The sequence below is a fragment of the Miscanthus floridulus genome, chromosome 16 (genome assembly GCF_019320115.1).
Source record: "Miscanthus floridulus cultivar M001 chromosome 16, ASM1932011v1, whole genome shotgun sequence".
NCBI classification, from domain to species: Eukaryota; Viridiplantae; Streptophyta; class Magnoliopsida; order Poales; family Poaceae; genus Miscanthus; species Miscanthus floridulus.
This window is the reverse complement of record NC_089595.1, coordinates 45,964,984-45,972,389: the sequence shown is the minus strand read 5'-3', so window position 1 is coordinate 45,972,389 and position 7,406 is coordinate 45,964,984.

Sequence of the window (7,406 nt, the reverse complement as noted above, 5' to 3'; positions counted from 1 at the left end):
TTCCTCATTGGAAGCATAGTTATCTTATGATCTTCTACATATTCCCTTGAGATGAACGAATGTGAAGCACTGGGGTCAAACAAACCATGGCAAGGGCTGAGTTTACTAGAATCAACCCCAACATGACGTCCTTAGCTCCATGAGTGGTAATCATATCCACATTGTTTAACCTGCCTTGAATGTAGTTTCGCTTTAACTTATTTCCTTGCACCAGCTTCTTATGGACATTCTGTTCTGGCTGCTGCTGCTATTGATTCTGGCTTTGATTACTCTCAGCAAACTTCTCAAGAGAATCATTCTTATAGTGTTCAATCTCACCACAATCATAACCTTCCTCACTAGTTGGAGTATTGGTGTTCATCAAGGTGATAGTAGGAGGTGACGGACATGGCTCTTGAGAACTAAAATGCTACACTTCATCATTGGGTTGATGATACTGATCTTGATCATTACTTCCAAGCAGATTCATAGCGTATGACTGATATTCTGGTTGTGTAGCAAAACAGATACAAGTGTTTCTTAATTAGCGTTGAAGGTCACGCTTTCTCTTCTTCTCTTCCATCTCTCGACGCTTGTTCTCAATTACAATTGCTCTATCCACCAATGTTTTGAAGTCAAGATACACAATAGTCATCAAATGCAATTGAAGTCCTATCATTTAGTCCTTTCAAAAAGCATTTCTATTTCTTAGCATCATTATCCACTTCTTTTGGAGCATAGCGCGACAACTGAGTGAACATTTCATGATACTCACACATAGTCATAGATCCTTGCTTGAGAGCTCGGAACTCATCTTGCTTGAGTTCTACCACACCTACGGGAATGTGGTACGACCTAAAATTTTCCTTGAATTTCTACCAGGTGATAGCAGGAGCATTGTTGGGATGCCCATGCTCAAATGACTCCCACCAGTTTTGGGCCTTCTGATGATCATTACACTAGGCTATTTTAAGTTGTCTCTCCACAGCTCTAAGCCTATCATTCGCTTCTATTGGGTCACTTGTATGGGAGAACATCGGTGGGTGTCCCTTCATAAATTCACCACGCTTGTTAATAGGGGGTGCTTGATGCTGGTTGTCTAGTGCAATTTGAATAATAGTCTACAATAGTTGAGTCTACGTCATCAAAGCTTGCTGTATAGTTGGAGGATTAGTTGAGTCTGCATCATTAAAATTGATAGCATTCCTTCGGTCATCATGAGAAGCACTTCTCCTGGTAGCAACCATCTGTTTTTCAACATGTATGCATTAGGATTCAGTCGTTGATAGCATTCTTAATTGTAGCAGTCATGAGGTGGCAAGATACGATTGATAGCATGAGAGGCAAGAGATGGCCCAACCATAGAGATAACTAATTCTTCCAAATGAAGCACAAGAATGTACGAAACCTTTGTCTTGCAACTTCTATAACTTGCTACTCCCCTTAAGAAAAGCTTTTCTAGATTATGCAACACTTTTCTAGATTCTATAGTTAACTTGGTCTAAAATAGTGCACAACAGAAACTGTGCAAGGCTTCACACAGCACAGATGCACTGCCTTGTGATTTCCATATCTCACAAACCATAACAGATATCAGGGTGGTTCTTGTGATCAGAGAAAGAAGCTGAAATCTACCATTGTCTAGAATGTTTCCATGATTTTTGGTCATCAAAAACTGGGATATAAACCGAAGAGGAGATCTGTATCATCAGTATCATTAGTGTTCATTATCTATTTAGTAAGGAGCCTAGGCCACTCATGACCGTGAGCACGGCTATTGTAACAGTTTTAAGACACTCTATAGGGGTTGTACATCTTTACCCATGAGCCGTGATACCCATATGCCCGGGTAAATTACTCCCAAAATACTTTCAAGGTGAGCAGGCAGGGAACACTACTGAAGTCTTTCAAAGGTTCATCTAACAAGTCTAGGCCTACTAAGGTTTCTGTAACACCCTAAAAATTGCTCTTTTTGAAATAGGGCTAAAAAGATTTAATTTGGTATTTTTGCGCTCATAAAAAACATAGGAAATAATAATTTTCATTAAATTAAAATTTATCATAGAAATTTAGCAATATTTTTGTGCATTCATGTTGATGAATACTTATTTTTTGTGATGAGTGGTTTTGTCCAAAATTCAAAATAATTTCAAATGCTTTTGAAATGGTTTGAAAATGGATTTTAAAATAGAACTTAGAAAAAAAGAAAAAAGAGCAAACCTCACTCTCTCCCTTCTCCCCTCGGCCCAGACGGCCTACTCCTAGTTTTCCTTTCCCCGCTGGCCTGCTAGCTTTCCCTGGTACCCGCCATGGGCCGGCCCATATCTCCATAGCGGCCTATTCCCTCCCGCAATGTGCCCACGCCGTTCTTTCTCTCCCTCGCTGACAGGCAGACCCCACTGGTTAGCGCCTTCTTCTCCGACTCGGTTTCTTCTTCCTCGTGTGTGACCAAGCTGGACTCTCCGTCACCACCGACTCTGACTCTGCTCCGACCACGCCTCGTCCTTGCCTTGCGCCACACGTTGCTCCCAGGCCATAAATAGCAGTCGCCCACACCACACCGCTACCCTGCGTAACCATCAGCACAGTTGTAGCCTTGCCGAATTGTCGAGTCACCACAAAACCCTGGCCGCCGATGAGCCGACTGCTTCAGTCGTGCACCGTGCCGCTCTCCGTCGAACTAGACTCCGGTAAGCCACCTAGCAGATATCGCCGTTTCCTTCTCTATCTCTCGGTGTCTTTGGTTCGTCCTTCCATAGCCCATAGGCCTAGATGCAACTAAGCCGGCGAGCTTGCTTGATTTCTGGCTATGACACCACCGCGCATAGTGCCATTTCGGTGACCCCCGTTCCCCCATTTGATCTACACCACCCGATCTGAGATCAATGGCCTAGATTAGAAGATACCCCTTTGGCCTGGCAATTCTTTCAAAAGTGCCCCCTGCCCTTTTCTAGTATAGAACCTGCCGTCCCTATAATTTTGTTAAAGATCCCCTGTAATTTTCTATATCCGAACCCGCGGTCCAAAGTGTATTTTCAAAATATGTTTTCCTATTCTGAAAGCGTAGATTCCCTCTATTAGATCCAAAATACGCTTTCATTTATTACAGTTTTTCCACTATTTTAGTTAGGCCATAAAATCTTCTTTTTAACTCCGATTAGATTCGTTCAAGTTGCGTTAGATTCATAATTGCATAATCTACAGGTTCATCCCACTGTTAAATATATTTTCAACTTTTGAAATTCGAGGTTAGATTTAATCTATTATTTTATTAAAGGAAATCTTGTTTAATTCATAACTTCTTCGTTATAGCTCCGATTAGAGTGCTTTTCGCGTCTGTGTTTGTAGCGAGACGTAGATTTATTTTACAAACTTTTTCATCTTGATTTTATATTTGGTGTACTATTCTAATTTAGATCTATTGTTTGCATTGTGTATGATTGCATGTATGTTTGTGTGGTGTTCTATAATCATGTCCAGTCGGTGAGATATACGTGGTGAATCCTAGAAGCAATACATTAAAGGTTTGGACTACAAGAAGGATCTAAGTTTAAGGCAAGTATAGCATGGGATCTTTCTTGTTGTCCTATACACATTTAATCATTTTAATCATATGCATGGGTCTACCTTGGCGACCGTAGTAATTTTCCTAGCTATTTAATATCCTGGATTCCTTGTTACCTATGGGTTATTGCATTGGGTAGTATGATGCTAGTGCTCAATTAAAGATCATGATCTTGTAACTTGAATAATGGTATATGCAATAAACACTAAAAGATGCTTTTTGAGCAACATGGAACAAGGGGGCTAGAGCATTGGGCTATTTTATGGTGCTCTAGATTCCTCTCCCGAAGGACTTATCTATAAGCGAACATCCGGGACTTATAGTACAACTGTGAGGGCTACATGGCTGTGGCTTTAGCTCAGTATGAGGACCTTTTCTAGCTAGTTAGAGATTACCTTTATGGTGTAAGAATGGCTTGATGAATCAGGTATAGGACAGCCTCTACTCTTATATGTATAGGTTGTGTGTTATTATGCCATTCGACAGAGGTTCCTATATCTGTTTCCGAGTGAATCTAATGGCCCTAACTTGTTAGATGAACCTTTGAAAGGCTTCATAGTGAACCCTGCCACCTTCCTTGGAAGTGGGTTAAGAGATTAGCTACCTTAGGCAAAAGGGTAAATCACGACTCACAGTGAAAGTGTACAACCTCTGCAAAGTGTAAAACTAGTATATCAACCGTGCTGACGGTCACGAGCGGCCTTGGACCCTTACGAAATTGATGATGAACACTGATGGTACTGATGATAAAGATGCTCACTAATGATTATTGTTTATGCTATTCATTATTCATGTTTACCTAATCATGTGTTTATATGGGCTTGTGGATAAACTTGTTGCCACCCAATTGCTCAAATATGACTCATTAAAAGGTAATCACAGTTAAACCACTGCCAGCCTTCTGAGGCTCATGAACCCCATGTTATATTTGTTGAGTACGACATGTACTTACACTTGCTTTACTTTTTAAAAATATGGAAAAATTCTAGGATGGGTACCATATTGCTAGAGTTTGGAGGAATTAGGCTTATGATCAACCAGTCAGTTGTCCCTGTGGAGTTGGAGTCTTCACCCGAAGATTGGAGCTGTCTTTCCGCTATTTCTTGGCTAAGGTTATATCCTTTATACTAAGTATGTTATGTATTGAGCATTGTCTTTCGATATTATCCTTATTTGTAGCTATATGTGAGATTTGACTTCCTAGGGCTCACATATGGTGTGTATCTGGTTTTGTTCCTAAAATCGAGTGTTACAAAGTGGTATCAGAGCAATGCTGACTATAGGAAGCAAGCCTAGTAGAAACCGGTCGTTCTAAGGTTTAGAAGTTGCTACAAAAACCCTTGCTCTCTGAACGTTGATATTTTCTTCTCTACTATATCTCTACCCTTGATATTCATCTCTACCATGGTGCTTATTTTAAAGTCTTTGTTCTCATCTTCACTCCTTGGTTTGATATGCTTTTAGAACTATTCCTCACCACCTTCTTGCATAATCTGAAGACGAGTCTTAGGATTGTTACCCCTAGTACAATGAGGACGATAGTATTGCAAGTTGAGTCAATGATTAAATTGTGCACCTATATTGTTTTATTGAATTGTCATTATGCTTATGCTTGTTTTGAACCTTTGTAATGCATGCAATGATCTTATGGGGTTTGCCCACACTTTCATTTAGTTTATGGGCCTAAGGAATAAGGATTAATGAAACTAAATAGTTAGGTTTCGGTTATCTCCTGTTTCCTCTATCCTATCTTTTTGGAGCAGCCTGCACTCTTCGGCTTATATCTCTATTTTTGGACTACCAAAAATCATAGAAAATTCTGGACAATATTAGACTTCAATATCTTTCTCTGACCATAAGAATTACCCTGATAGCTATTTTGGTTATGGAGTTATGAAAATCACAAGACGATGCACCTAGGCTGTCTAAAGCCTAGAACAGTTTCTGTTGTGCACTGTTTTCGACTACCTGAACTGTAGAATTTGGAAAAGTATTCTATAAGGAAGTTGTGGAGAATTTGATAATCTTTCCAATGGTATAAGCTACAACTTTATTAGATTAACAAAATGAGAGGTACATCTATTTACTGTGCTGTTATTTTTCTGCTCGCAAGGAATTTTAGATTTCTTGTACTTGCCCATACACAAGAGTATCACTAGGGATGTCAGAACGTCTTGATACTAGTTAGCTCATCTGGAAGAAGGTGCAAGCTACCTTTTTTGTGTCTCCTAGTTGATCTTTACGTAAGGAGGGTAGCCAAAGTGAAGGTGGTTTTGTAGATTCTAGCTCTCACTGGGAAGGAATACTGCCAATTCTAATCCACCACCATCAAATCCTCCATCTATAGAGCAGGCTTTGATGATGCAGACTCAGCTATTACAGACTATTGCTCAAAGTGTGTTGAACCACCTGCATCAAGCACCACCTATTGATAAGCATGGTGAATTTATGAAGGGGCACCCATCGACATTCTCTCATACAAGCAAACCACTAGAAGCTGATGACTGGCTTAGAGTTGTGGAGCAACAATTGGACATAGCTCAGTGTGACGACCATGAGAAGGTGCTTTTTGTGTTCGATCAACTCTAGGGTGTAGCACAAGACTGGTGGGAGTCTTATAAATATGGGCGTCCCAACAATGCTACTACTATCACTAAGGAGTAATTCAAGGAGAATTTTAGGTCCTACCATATTCCGTTAGGCGAGGTAGAACTTAAGCAAGAAGAGTTCCTCAACTTGAAGCAAGAATCTATGTCAGTGTGTGAGTATCGTAACCGGTTCACTCAATTGTCATGCTATGCTCCAAGAGAAGTGGATAGTGATGCTAAGAAGCAAAAACACTTTTGGAAAGGACTAAATGATGGGTTGCAACTACAGTTGATGACCGTTGTGTATGCCGACTATCAAACGTTGGTGGATAGAGCAAATGTATTTGAGAACAAGCGTCGAGAGATGGAAAAGAAGAAGAGAAAGCGTGATCTTCAACGCTAGTTAAGAAATACTCGTCTCCATTTTGCTACCAACCAGAATATTAGACACACCCTATTAATCTGCTTGGAAGTAATGATCAAGGTCAGTATCATCAACCCAATGATGATTTGTAGACATGGCTCTTGAGAGCTAAAATGTCTGTCACCTCCTACTATCACCTTGATGAAGACAAATACTACTACTAGTGAGGAAGATCTTGATTGTGGTGAGATTGAACATTATGAGAATGACTGTCTTGGGAATTTTGCTGAGAGTACTCAAAGCTAGAATCGACAACAATAGGAGCTAGAATAGAATGTCCATAAGAAGCAGGTGTAAGAAAATAAATTAAAGTGAAACTACATCCCTGGAAGTCTGAACAATGTGGATTTGATTACCACTCGTGGAGCTAAGGAGGTCGTTTATGGTTTGATTGCAGTAAACTCAACTTCCACCATGGTCTTGTTTGACCCCAGTGCGTCACCTTCGTTCATATCTAGGGTATATATGGAAGATCCTAAGATAACTATGCTTCCGATGAGGAAACCAGTGATAGTTAAGTCTCTAGGAAGAGAAATGAAGCCTGGCCGTATATGCCCAAACATTAGTCTTGATGTAAAGAGGGTAAACTTCGAGGCAAACCTTATAGTTTTGGAGTTAATAGACATTGATGTTATCCTTAGAATGGGATAGTTGTCTGCATGCAAGGGAGTGATTAAGTATGCTCAACATTCGAAGCTTCTAACAACACCATCAGGAGAAAGAATTGAGTATGAGGGTATTCAACCTGCACCTGAGGAATATGAGAATAACCTACTAGAAGTGTGTCCTGTGAGGATAGTAAAGTGGATTGTGAGTTTCAGATGTCAATATAGAGGAACAAACACCTTTG